Source organism: Ursus maritimus, unplaced genomic scaffold, assembly GCF_017311325.1.
Source record: "Ursus maritimus isolate PB19 unplaced genomic scaffold, ASM1731132v1 scaffold_5, whole genome shotgun sequence".
Lineage (NCBI taxonomy): Eukaryota > Metazoa > Chordata > Mammalia > Carnivora > Ursidae > Ursus > Ursus maritimus.
The window spans coordinates 53,728,275-53,740,764 of record NW_024426663.1 but is presented as its reverse complement, the minus strand read 5'-3'; the positions used below and the strand labels follow the sequence as shown (position 1 = coordinate 53,740,764).

At 44.6% G+C, this 12,490-nt stretch overlaps 1 protein-coding gene across 5 annotated transcripts in view; it reads left to right on the top strand.

Annotated features, from left to right (window-relative positions):
- PURA (purine rich element binding protein A) overlaps window positions 1-12,490 on the top strand; it is a 121,416-nt gene that overhangs the window by 63,308 nt on the left and 45,618 nt on the right. For 2 of the 5 annotated variants that reach the window (XR_005832512.1, XR_005832514.1), the window contains one exon: window positions 10,920-10,957. The exons of the other annotated variants lie outside the window; for them this stretch is intronic. The gene's annotated coding sequence lies outside the window, so the exon portion shown is untranslated. The remainder of the gene's footprint in view (window positions 1-10,919; window positions 10,958-12,490) is intronic. 5 annotated transcript variants of the gene reach the window in all.

The following is a 12,490-nucleotide window of genomic DNA, read 5'->3' as shown; positions in this document are numbered from 1 at the left end:
TGATTGGGATCTCAGTGGACCTGTTGGTGTAGGTGAAATCTGAGTGGAGTCCTGAGGGGTGGGGACTAATCTGCCCGCAGCGGTTGGGGGTTGGAAGAGTAGAGGGAGGGAGAGAGGACCTCCGCGGAGGGAGACCGCGAGCCTTGCGCTGGAGGTAAAGGAAAGAAGACTGTTGGGTGACTGACTGGACCAAGTGCTAGGGCTGTTTTGCGGGGAAAAAAGTTCGGAGAATTAGGTTAGGGCTGGTTAGGAAAAACTCTTGAGTGCCCGGCCGAGCGTTTGTGTGCTGTGGGGAGCCGTTGAATCGTGGGCTGGATTGGGGTAGGGGGAATCTGGCTTGGGGAAACACTGAGGAGGCTGTTGCGACAGCCTGGGAAAGAGGTGACAACGCTTAGAATTGTAGTCTGATGGGATTCTGCGACCCCTGCTTATGAAATATAACGAGGACGCCGGCAGCCAGGTGCCTGTATTCCAGCCATTATTAGATTAAAAAATCCTGTCAGAAGGAAGCACCCAGCTGCAGCTCTTTTTCTTATTGCCTCTTTTTTTTAAGACTTTTTTTTTTCCCAAATAATCTCTGTACCAAAGAGGGGCTCGAACTTACAACTCCCAGATCGAGTCGCACCTCTACTGACGGAGCCAGCCTTGTGCTCCTCTTGTTGTCTCTTTTGACCGAATTTAATGTCTACCTGTGAGCTTGCCCCCCCTCATTAAACACTAGGGTTGTATTCTTCACAGCACTCGGCCTTCAGAGGTTTCAGAGTGTCTTAAAAACACTCCGTATCCCCAGAGTGAAATCCAAATGCCAAGTGATTAGTAGGACAGTTAATGGGGGGAAGTTAATAAAGGATAATAAATGCCCAAAACATGAATATGGAACATTGGGGAAACTGAAAGGAGTCTCAGGCTTTTGTTAATTGCAGAACTAAAAGGTCCCCTTTCACACATTCTCCCTTCCGCTTTTGGGCTTCTCAGCTTAAGGCTGTTTAAGTGTTAATTGGTCATTGTCTTACTTTCCTGAGAAACAAGTTTTTTAAAAAAATTTATTTGCCAGAGAAAGGGATAGGGAGAGCGCGCGCGCATGCGGACCACGCAGAAGCGGGGAACGGGAGGGAGAGGGAGAGGGAGAAGCAGGCTCCCCACTGAGCAGGGAACCGGATGCAGGAATCAGTCCCTGGACCCTGGCATGACCTGAGCGGAAGGTAGACGCTTAACCGACTGAGCCACCCAGGCGCCCCCCTTTTTTGTTCTTTAGAGAGAATGCCGGCATGCGAGGGGGGGGGGGGGAAGGGCAGAGAGAGAGGGAGAGACAGAATCTCAAGCAGGTTCCAGGCGGAGCTCCGCGCGGGGCTTGTTCCTGCGACCCTGACCCTGAAATCATGACCTGAGGAAATCGGGAGTCAGGCGCTTAACCGACTGAGCGACCCGGGCCTCCCAAGAAACAAGAAATTTTGATTATTGAAGAGTAATGATTTGCTGATTTATGGTTTTTTTCCCAGCTCTGAAATTTGCTTATTCTGTGACCTTAAAAAAAAAAGGCACTGCTGTCCATTTTATTCTTTTTAAAGATTTTGACAGCGAGAGAGAGGGAACACAAGCAGGGGGAGTGGGAGAGGAAGGAGCAGGGACCCCCAACGAGGGGCTCAGTCCCAGGATCCTGGGATCATGACCTGAGCTGAAAGCAGACGCTCAAGGACTGAGCCACCCAGTCGCCCCACTGCTGTCCGTTTTATACTGAACCTTAGCAATTGATGTTTTCTGGGAGGATGTGAAATGGCTGAACCTTCCCAGCAGTTTGTTTTATGTTTGCTGCAGAAAATAGAATTGGACCTCTAGGGATCCTGTACAGTAAAAGGTAGTTCAGGGAACTGCAGAGAACTCGGGAAGGAGGCTGCAGCTGGTTTGTGCTGCGCAAACCAGCACAGCACTCAAGGGAGGGCACATGGGGGGGGGTGGCACTTGAGGAAAATGAACCTCCCTTCGGATCAGTGAGGCCATTCTCGTCACCTGAGCAATGGGTGTTTACCACACCTTACTGCTCACTGAAGAGTTTTTCCTGGTAACAAGTGGCAGGGCTTGTTGTGATACTGATTTTTAAGGGTCTTTGCAGGAGTTCTGTAATATTTAGAATCTCCGGAGGTTAGATTTCTTGGCCACATCTAAGAAGAATTGTTAACCATTTTCTAAATCTCCTTGGAAATATTTGAACCAGCCAACTAATTACGCTTCCTTTGGAAAGAAGCAGCGTCCCCCCACCCCCCAACACCGTAACTATGTGCTGTCAGGGCCATTAAGTAGGCCAAGAGTTTTGGGAAATTTTCCACTTTCATTCACCCGTGCCACCCACACAAGTTTTCCCGTTGGTAGAGAATATGACTTGTCAGGAAAAATATTTTCGTGTGTTTCCCTAAACATAAGTATGATACACACCGGGGCTGGCTCCTCTTGTGATGAGGAACAGGAATGCTCTCCCTTAAGGGGCTCTGAGCCAAGGTGAGAGGCAAGGCTGGGGTACAGGCCAGAGACTGAGCCAGGGAGAATTCTCAGCCTTGGCCTTGGTCACCCAGGGCACTGGGCAGGGCTGTCCTTTCTCAGGAGAGAAACATTCTTCGACCTTGAAAGGGGATAATGGTCAGGACTCCGTTCCCAGAGGTTCCCAGGGGTACCGAGGAGAATTAATGAGAGGCTTATATGAAATTTGAGCTCCTCCAAAGCTGAATCTTTTTAATTCTTGGATAAATGGTGTATTTTGAGATGTAGTGAAGTAAAAAAGAGATGGACATTCTAAATTTTTGTGAAAGCTTCATTCGGACTCTGAGGTGTTCTGTTGATTTTTTTCTGGGCTATTTGGGCTTGGTTATTGATAAGCCTATAATCAAGATCTGGAGGCCTGAGGGTAAGTGCATGTTTGTGTTTCATAAGGAAGTCAGTTCAGCTGGTTCCCCACTCTTTTCTCGTTCTCTTAGAGTGCCTAGAGTAAGCCAGTAACAGCTGGGTGTGAAGCTTTCTGGAGCTTTCTACCCAATATCCTTTCAGCTCGAAAGGAGTTAGTTATTATGCTCATCAGAGGTAAAAAGTGCATAGTAATGCTTCCTAAATGAAACGAGGAATGAAATAGTCATCTTTTAAAATTCCTGTATCCTAAGGCAGTCCTCCGGTACTGCTGCTCAGATGCTCACAAGCTTACTGACGTGCCCAGGAGCTCTACAGAACTACAAACAACATCCACCTCCTAGACTTCTGTCATTGGTTGGCTAGGCATGATTTTCACAGGGGGGGAGTTCTGATGGAAGAGGCTTTTTTTTCTCAGGCAGCTCTGAGTTACAGGCCTCCAAGCTCCCAGCGCTTGGCCAAGGCTACTAATTGGCTTGGCTATAAAGTGGGAGTCAGCAATTAAACAGCAGTATAGAAGCGAAGGGATTGGGCATGAGTTGACCCTCCAGCGAAAAAGGTTCACACCACTTTGTGCACTATTTACAAAGGACTCTTCGAAAGGAAATGAACTTGGAATGATTTCTTGTGTAGTTTTTAGGAAACATAGGTGGAATATTAGTATTTATATAGGCCTCAGAACCCGAGTTAGGAAACTGGATGGGCCCTCATCTCTAAAGCAGGGGAGACAAATGGTCTGAATCCAGTCTCTGTGGACAGTAAGCCTGTGGTATGACTTTGCCAAAAACAAGCGATGATTGATATTTTTGCGAAGGCTTAATTAAATGGTTTAAGGCAGTGTTGGTAGTCATGGTGGGAGGAGAGTTTGAGCTACCTGAATTCACTCACTGGGGAGTACTGCTGTATTCATAAGGCCTATCATTAGTTCTCTGATTTATGCTGAAGAATCATTAGTCGTCCCCAGAGAGTTGGTCCAGAAGATACATCATTACTGAAAACTGTCAGACCACATGGTCTCATTGCTCAAAGAAAGATAGGGATGGGAAACAATTAACTGCAAAGTTATTTGGGAAGACGACGACCGGGGAAGAGGTGCTAGACTTATGCCACATTAATTTTTTTTTTTTTTTTAAGTAGGCTCCATACCCAGCATGGAGCCCAATGCAGGGCTTGAACTCAAAACCCTGAGATCAAGACCTGAGATGAAATCAAGAGTCAGACGCTTAACCAACTGAACCACCCAGGCACCCCTGACACATTAAATTTTTAATGCTGTACACAGTGCTTTACAAGTCAGCTTTTAGTATCGGGACCTTGGGCAGGGTCATGTGGGAAGCATATGTCAACTCAAAACCCCAAGATCAAGAGTCACACGTTCCACTGACTGAGCCAACCAGGGGCTCTATCCATATCTTGCCTGTTGTAAATAATGCTCCAATAAACATAGGATGCATATATCTTTTTTAATTAGTTTTTTTTGTTTGCATTGGGTAAATACCCAATGGTGAAATTACTGGATCATATAGTAATTCTATTTTTGACTTTCTGAAGAAACTCCATGCTGTCTTTCAGAGTGGTGCACCAGTTTGCATTCCCGCTAACAACACGCACGAGGGCTCCTTTCCACATCCTTACCAACACTTTTTATTTCTTGTCTTTTTGTTACTTGTTGTCCTTGACTCTAGCCATTCTGATAGGTGTAAGGTGCTATGTCATTGTGGTTTTGATTTGCATTTTCCTGATAATGAGTGACATTGAGCATCTCTTGAAGTGTCTGTTGTCTGTATGTCTTCTGTGGAAAAATGTCTCTTTGGGCCCTCTGCTCATTTTTTTAATTAGATTTGTTTTTCTGGTGTTGAGTTGTATAAGATCATACGTGTGTGTGTGTGTGTGAATTTTTTTTTTAGATCTTTATGTATTTTGAATATTAACTTTTTAATGGATCAATCATTTGCAAATACCTTTTCCTTTTCAGTAGTTTTTATTGATGGTTTCTTCTACCTGCCAAAGCTCCTTATTTTGGTGTAATCCCAATACTTTAATTTTGCTTTTGTTTGGCTTGCCTGAGGAGTCGTATCTAGAGTGTCAAAGAAATTGCTACATTTGTTTTGTTTCAGGAGTTTTATGGTTTTAGGTCTCACATTTTGAGTATTTTTGTGTATGCTAAGAGAGTGGTCCAGTTTCATTCTGCATGTAGCTGTCCAGTTTTCCCAGCGCCATTTGTTGAAGACACTGTCTTGTCCCCATTGTATATTCTCGCCTCCTTTGTCGTAGATTAATTGACCATCTAAGCGTGGGTTTATTTCCGGGCGGAGGCAGCTTTGTTTTTGTTTTTTTTTTTTAAACTCATCAGTGCCCTCTACTACTTTGAGCCCGTCTTCCTCATTTATAGTAGCTCTTTGTGGAGGTACTGAGCGAAATCTGGAGTTACCTAGCGTTTGTTTTTTCGAACTTCGGTTGGCCTTACTGCCCTTTGCTCTCAAAGTCCAATGAAGATGAAGAAAGGAGGGGAGACCTCGCTGCCTGGGGCTGTTTTGGTGTCTCAGGGTGTGGCCCACACGGGCACAGGGTAGGCAGGAGTGGCTCTTGCAGGTGTGAAGTGAGGTTCCCTCTCGCCCATTAAGAGGCGCCCCGCAGTGCTGACTGGGCTGCTGCCTTTCTCCCAGGGGCAGGAGAGCGCGCTAATGGCGGAGCAAAGCCCTGGCTGGCCTGGTAGCCGGCAGGAACCAGGAGTGCTTAGTTAAATTGCCGGCACATTAAGCTGTAGGGGCCTCTTCCTAAGCCATCAGGATTTCACTTTTCCCACAAAGCCTAATCTAATGCTCTGGGAGGGGGCAGGGGAGCGGGTCTTTCAGGGGCTGTGCCGGTGGGGGACCTGGCCTGGGAAGTGGCCTTGTCAGGCTTGTTGGGAGGGGTGGACCTGTCCCTTTCTAGTGTGTCCTCTCAACTTGGCAGGGGGCAGAGTTGGGTCCTTCTCCTCCTCTCTGTGCTCTAACCTATCCTTTTATGTCCCCAACTCACTTTCTGTGTTAATAGCCTTCTTCCCTTTTTCTGTCCCTTCTGTTCACTGCTGCTTTCTCTTTCCCTGCTCCCTCTTGCTGGGCCTCATTTTCTCTCCATTGTCACTTTGAGGGCTGGCTGTTTGAAGTCCCAGAGTTACAATGCTGTCCCATATGTCCCGGTGACTAGATGTAATTCAGAGGTCCCCAACCTTTTTTTCTGAGGAGGAGCCAACCTTCACTTCCCCACTGGCTCGCAGATAACATCGTGGCTGGTTTACTGACCAGCGTCCCTGAGCCGAGTGGTTGGGTGAGGCTGGAGGTGTCTTTCCCCCAACTAGGGGTCCCAGTGGTGTGGGGAGGGGAGTTGTGGTCAGGATTTGCTGGCATTGTAGGGAGCTGTCAGACAAGCTGAGGTCCACCACTGGGGAGTCCTTCCAGAAGCTGAAGGCAGAAATGAGTCCTACCCAGGCAGGCCTGTGGTTTCTGCAGAGGACCATACAAGACTAATAAAGGCTGGAAATGGGGCCCTTGGTGAAGTGGTCCTGGAACCCATGAGACAGTTTGCAACTGTTGATCTTGGTCTGGAGCTGGGGTTTTCCAGGTGGTGACTAGAACAGAATGTTTTCTCAGTGGTAGTTAACTGGTTGTTGGAAGCCTGGCTTTCTACTTAGTGGGTTATGAAATGGATTATTTTCTCCTAAAAGCCATGCGGCAGACTACCCAAAGATGATCAGTAGGGGTTTTAACTTTCATTATTAAATATGTGTGGAAATGTATATATAAAAAGAAAGTACAGTTAAATGAATAATTATAATCATTAATATAACTGTAATGTATTCAGGTTTAGAAATAGAACTTTATTTTTAAACCCAAATGGGGTAATAGAATGTTTTGTGCTGCAGTTTGCTTTTTTCAGGATGTTGACATCTTTTCATATCAGCACACGTAATTCTGCCTCATTCTTAAGGGCCAAATAGTAACGCCACGATTTGTAAGTTTCATGATTTATTTATTTAACCATTCCCATATTGGTGGCCCTTTAGGATTTTAGACATTGTGTGTATGTGCGCCTGTGTGTGATGTGTTATATGGCTATAATGAACAAATGCTGTAGTATCTGTGGAGAAGGTTTAAAATTGTGTGTGTGCATATATATATATATATGTGTAATATATATAGACACATCTTTTTTTTTTTTTTTTTTTTTGCACACCAGAACTAGTGTTTATCTGTAACATAAAGTCCTAAAGGTGAAATTGCTGGTTTGAAGAAGAGGGTGTTTTTATTTATTTAAGGTTTCACTTAAAAACATGCTTTTATTGACGAGTACGTAAGAAAACAGGATGGTCCCTAAGTAAAAAGAAAGGATGTTTCAGGGGCACCTGGGTGGCTCAGTCGATTAAGCGTCTGCCTTCGGCTCAGGTCATGATCCTAGCCCTGCGTCGGGCTCCCTGCTCCGCGGGGAGCCTGCTTCTCCTGCTCATCCCCCTGCTCGTGCTTGCACACTCTCTCTTTCAAAAAAAATAATAAATAATAAAAAAATAAAGTTTCCTCCAAACATTAGGGAGGAATGGGATACCTATGGCTGGGCAGCTTAGGGGGGCTATTTTAATTGTTGGTAGATCTTTTGATGTAGCAATTATTTTTTTAAGGACCATTTAATAAATGTTGTAGATACAGATTTTATAGAGCAACAGGTTTGGATCCCGCCAGAGGTTCTCTACGGACAGCTTTATACAACAATTTTAGTGGTTATGTTACCCTCTCTTGAAGGCAGCTTCTCTGGATCCCCTCAAAGTCTCCAAGGCTGGAAGAATGCTACAACCTGCACACTGAGTTTAATGTTGGAGGGAGGCAAGATTGATTGGCTGTAGTCATCTTTTCTTTTCTTTTTCTTTTTTTTTTTTTAAGATTTTATTCATCTGAGACAGAGAAAGGGAGGGGAGGAGCAGAGGGAGCGGGAGAGAGAATCTGAAGCCGACTGCTTGCTGAGTGTGGAGCCCTGCTTGGGTCTCAGTCTCACGATCCTGAGATCGTGACCTGAGATGAAGCCAAGAGTTGGACGCTTAACTGACTGAGCCACCAGGTGCCCCAACTGTAGTCATATCTTCAACTAATGTTAAACTACTGTGGATAATTAATGTGGAGATGACTTTTCAGACTTTACTACTCCTTGTCTACTGTGTCAGGACAAGTTGAGTGCGCTTCTGTCTTTGTGTTAGCTTAACGTTGGGGATGGTGGCTTAAAGCAGTTACGGGAATAGCATTAGCAAAGCATATGAATAAAGACTGTAGGATTTTAGGCTCCTTTGTAGTTTGTATGTCAAAAATGAAGGTCTTCATTACTCTAGGACAGGGCCTCCGGAGATGGATGATCCACTATTATATTTTTTTCCCTTTCATGTGCGTTTTGATGCCCTTGTTCAGTGAAAGGTGCCATTTCTGAGCTCTGTCATTGTGTCCTCCACAAAGAGGCCACCAGCCGGCATGTTGATATAAAAGACATGCTCTATTATTCGCTCATGGATTTTGTGAGGACAGTTCAGTGCCTTGTAGAACTCTGGCAAGCAGAAGATCCTGAATGAGGTAGGGGATGGCTGATAATATTTGGGAGGTTGACAACCAGAATCGGTATTTCGACAATGCTGAAGTAACATTGCAGGTTATATCCTTCCAACCTGCCCCCCCCAAAGAAAAGCAACTTAGGAAATGGTAACACAGCAAATGGTGAGCAAGTTACAAAATCAAAGATCTTGCCCATGTTGTGGTAACAGTGAACTCTCAGAGGTCTCCTGCTGTTGCTCTGTTGTTGGGCACGTCAACTCCTACCGAGTTGAAAAGGTGAATCCCCGTGGTTGCTCCTCCCCAGGGCTTCTGTGTCACGTCCATGTCAGTAGTAGGGAGTTCTTCCTAGGAGCAGGCCCATGGTTCTAGAATGCTCATTCTTGTGGCTGGGGCCGCTGCTTCTCCACTCGGCTCGTTGCACTTGTGTGTGGCCCAACTTCCCCTCCGAATGGTGTCATTCAGGCAGGCTTCTTGTACGTTTTCCAGTAAAATTGCGGAACGCATCACGGTGGCTGTCCAAAGTGAATTTTGTATAGACTGAATAACCAAACTATCCTCGCTACACCCTAGAAATTTGGAGAACTTCCCGCATTTTCCATCTGATGCAGTAACAGACAAGTGGAAACGACTGTTTTATTTTTATGACTGGCAGTACTGAAGGGCCAGAGCAAGCCAGCTAGGGTTTGTTCTCTCATATCCCAGGCTACCTTGTCCTTCATATTGTTGAATATCGTTTACGGTTGAATAAACAAATGATGAGGTTTGCCAGTAGCATCAGAGAAGCAAACATAAGTTACGTGAATCCTTTTACAAGAGGTAATAAGTATAGAAAGGGAACCTGCAGGGGCGCCTGGGTGGCTCAGTTGTTAAGCGTCTGCCTTCGGCTCAGGGCGTGATCCCAGGGTGCTGGGATCAAGCCCCGCATGGGGCTCCCTGCTCAGTGGGAAGCCTGCTTCTTCCTCTCCCACTCCCCTTGCTTGTGTTCCCTCTCTCGCTGGCTGTCTCTCTCTGTCAAATAAATAAATTCTTGAAGAAAGAAAAGGAAAGAAAGAAAGGGAAGCTGCAGGGGCGCCTGGGTGGCTCAGTCGGTTAAGCCACTGGCTCAGGTCATGATCCCAGGGTCCTGGGATCAAGTCCTGTGTTGGGCTCCTTGCTAGGCAGGGAGACTGCTTCTCTCCCTGCCCCTCCCCCCTGCTCACGATCTCTCTCTCTCTCTCTGTGTCTCTGACAAATAAATAAAAATCTTTAAACCAAAAAAAACCAAAAAAAAAAAAAAAAAGAAGCTGCAGTGATCCTGAAAGTCTGTTCTTAGTAAGGTCTTTTGTGAGCTGACCGTTGGCCTGGCCTCATCCTGTCTCCTTAGGCCATAATGAACCCATTCAACTCCTCCAGTGCACTCAGGTTTTTCTCACAGGTTTTTGTCTCTGAGCAGAGGGTGAAGGTTGAGTGGTTGGACTTCTGTTTATGCTTAACTCTCAGTGTAATAGTCACTTCCTCCCAGAAGCTCTGACTTTCCTGATCTTTTGTCTCTAGTTTGAGCTCCGCTGTACTAAGTGCTTCCTCTCTCAGCCTGATTTCATAATTGCTGGTGTTAACATCTGCCTCTCTCACTAGTCCCAGGAGAAGCTGTCTCCTGCTTACCTTTAGCTCCATAGTGCCTAGAACCCCTGGTGCTGGGTCATAGTGGGTGCTTCTAGAAGTATTTATGGAATGAACAAATGACTGTGTGAACGGGATAAACCAACATGTCAGTGCTAAAATTTAATGAAAACCGTAAACCTGAGAGGACAGAACAGCACAAACCCAGTAATTCTAGAGCTTTTTTTAGCTCAACAAACCATACCCAAAATTACGGGTATGAGAATCAAGAAAAATTGAGGAACTTAGAATCTAAATCTTTCTGCAAGGATCCTGTTAAAAGGCCAGCTAATGAGGGAGTTTAAAAAAAAAAAAGACACAGAAGAAGGTTGTTAGAGTAAGATCTGCTCTTATTCTTTTAAACTTTAAAGATAATTTTATAAATTCTGAAGGAGTATATGTAAGGATAGAAGGATAAGCATGACTTGTGGCTTTGACGATAAGAACAGTTTCAGGGTGGGGGAAGCCTCCATGCAATCATCAGAATTTTTTTTTTTTTTTTTGTAACCACATGTCTGGTACTCAGTCAAGTGACATCTTAGTTTGAAGCAGAAAGAAAACATTTCAAGAACTTAAGTAGCTGAAGTATCTTGTGAAAAAAGAATCATAATTACAGAAATTACTGTAAAAAGGGAAGAGCAGATATAAATACGTTACCAACAAAGGTTCGATGAGTAGTGGGAAGGGACATCGGGGTGCTGCAAGTGGGTAGATAGGAGGTCTGCAGAGGCATGCTAGTGGTTTAGAAAAAAGTGAGTAGCATGAAAATATCTGAAAGCACTAAGAGAACCTTTTTCTTTTTTTTTTTTTTTTACTCTATAGGTTCCCTTCTTGAAACTCTCAAATACAGAAGAGTCTAAGTAAGTAACAATTGCCCATAATTGCAGCACCCAGGGAAAAACACTATCAGTGTTTTTTTCCTCCTAGCCAAATTCCGTCTGCAGTTACTGTACAACTTCAAGTGTGAAATCTTAATGTACAACTCAGTGAGTCTGTAGTAGTCATGTAAACATGACTCAGCCTAAGATGCAGACATTTCCATCATTCCAGAAGGCTCCTTTTGTGCCTCTTGCAGTCAGTATCTGTAGATTCCTTTTGGCTGTTCTTAAACGTCGTATAAATGGAATCATACAGTGTGGAGTCTGTTGAATCTGCTCCTTTTACTCATCATCTGCGAGAGTCATCCATGCTGTTGCATGGAGTAATTGTTTTTTTTTTTTTTTAATTTATTGACGGACAGTTTTCTCTTGTATATCCCGTAAGCTGTCTGTTCTGTTGACGAACATTTTGGACTGTTTCCACTTTGGGGCTATAATAAATAAAACGGCTTTGAATGTTCTTACTGTGCTCGTTTCACTTCACTATACATCTGAGAGCAGAGTTGCTGGGTCCTAAGGTAAATAGTGCCAAAGAAATGAATATATTATATACTTGTGAAGGCTTGATCGTTGTAGTGTTTATATATGGGCCCATGATGTAGTGTGAATTATTTTTTATTTATAAGGTTAGGGGTCAAGGTTCATTTCCCCCCCCCTTTGCAAGAATATCCAGCACTGTCTTTTGGAAGGACTAATTTTTACTTTCAGAATTGTAGTGGTGCCTTTCTGTACAATTAAGTGACTACTGTCTGTGTCTGTCGTAGGCCTCTTCATTCTGTACATTAATCTAGTTATGAATATTTAGTTTAAAGAAAATGGGATTGGGGCTCCTGGGTGGCTCAGTAGGTCGAGTGGCTCAGGTCATGATCTCAGGGTCCTGAGATTGAGCCCCTGTCCCCCTGTGCCTCTGCCCAACCCCCTCTCCCCCCCATCGCTCAGGCACACGTTCTCTCTCTCACAAAAAAATAAATAAAATCCCCCCCGCCAAAAAAGAAGAAAATGGGAACACGCTGAATATATAGCTTAAAAAATTTTTTTCCATGCGCAACGTGGAGCCTGTCACGGGGGTTGGAACTTAGGACTGTGGGATTGAGACCTGAGCTGAGATCAGGAATTGGACACTTAACAGACTGAGCCACCCAGGTGCCGCTAAAATTTTTTTATACTTAATACTACATCATGCTTCAAAGTGTTCTGTTTTGCTCTTTATTTTGAGACTTTCCTCAAATGTCTGATAATTTCTGTCCATTCGTTTGTGTATTCTGCAATACAGAGTGAGAGTTCCGTGTGCCTGGGCTTTGCTGCGGGGGGACTGGGTGAGTCATTTCTTGGGAGTCTCCTCAAATACCGGTATCAGTAATACTTCTTCCACGGGGACTTTTTAGTTTTTCCAGAGGAAAATTCTTCACTGTTCTCCCTTCAGGGTCAATGCCAGGCTACCGTGTATCTTGTAATTAAAAAAAATAAGGACAGCTTTGAAAAAAAAATTGTTCTTTCCTATGTCTCTACTTTTTG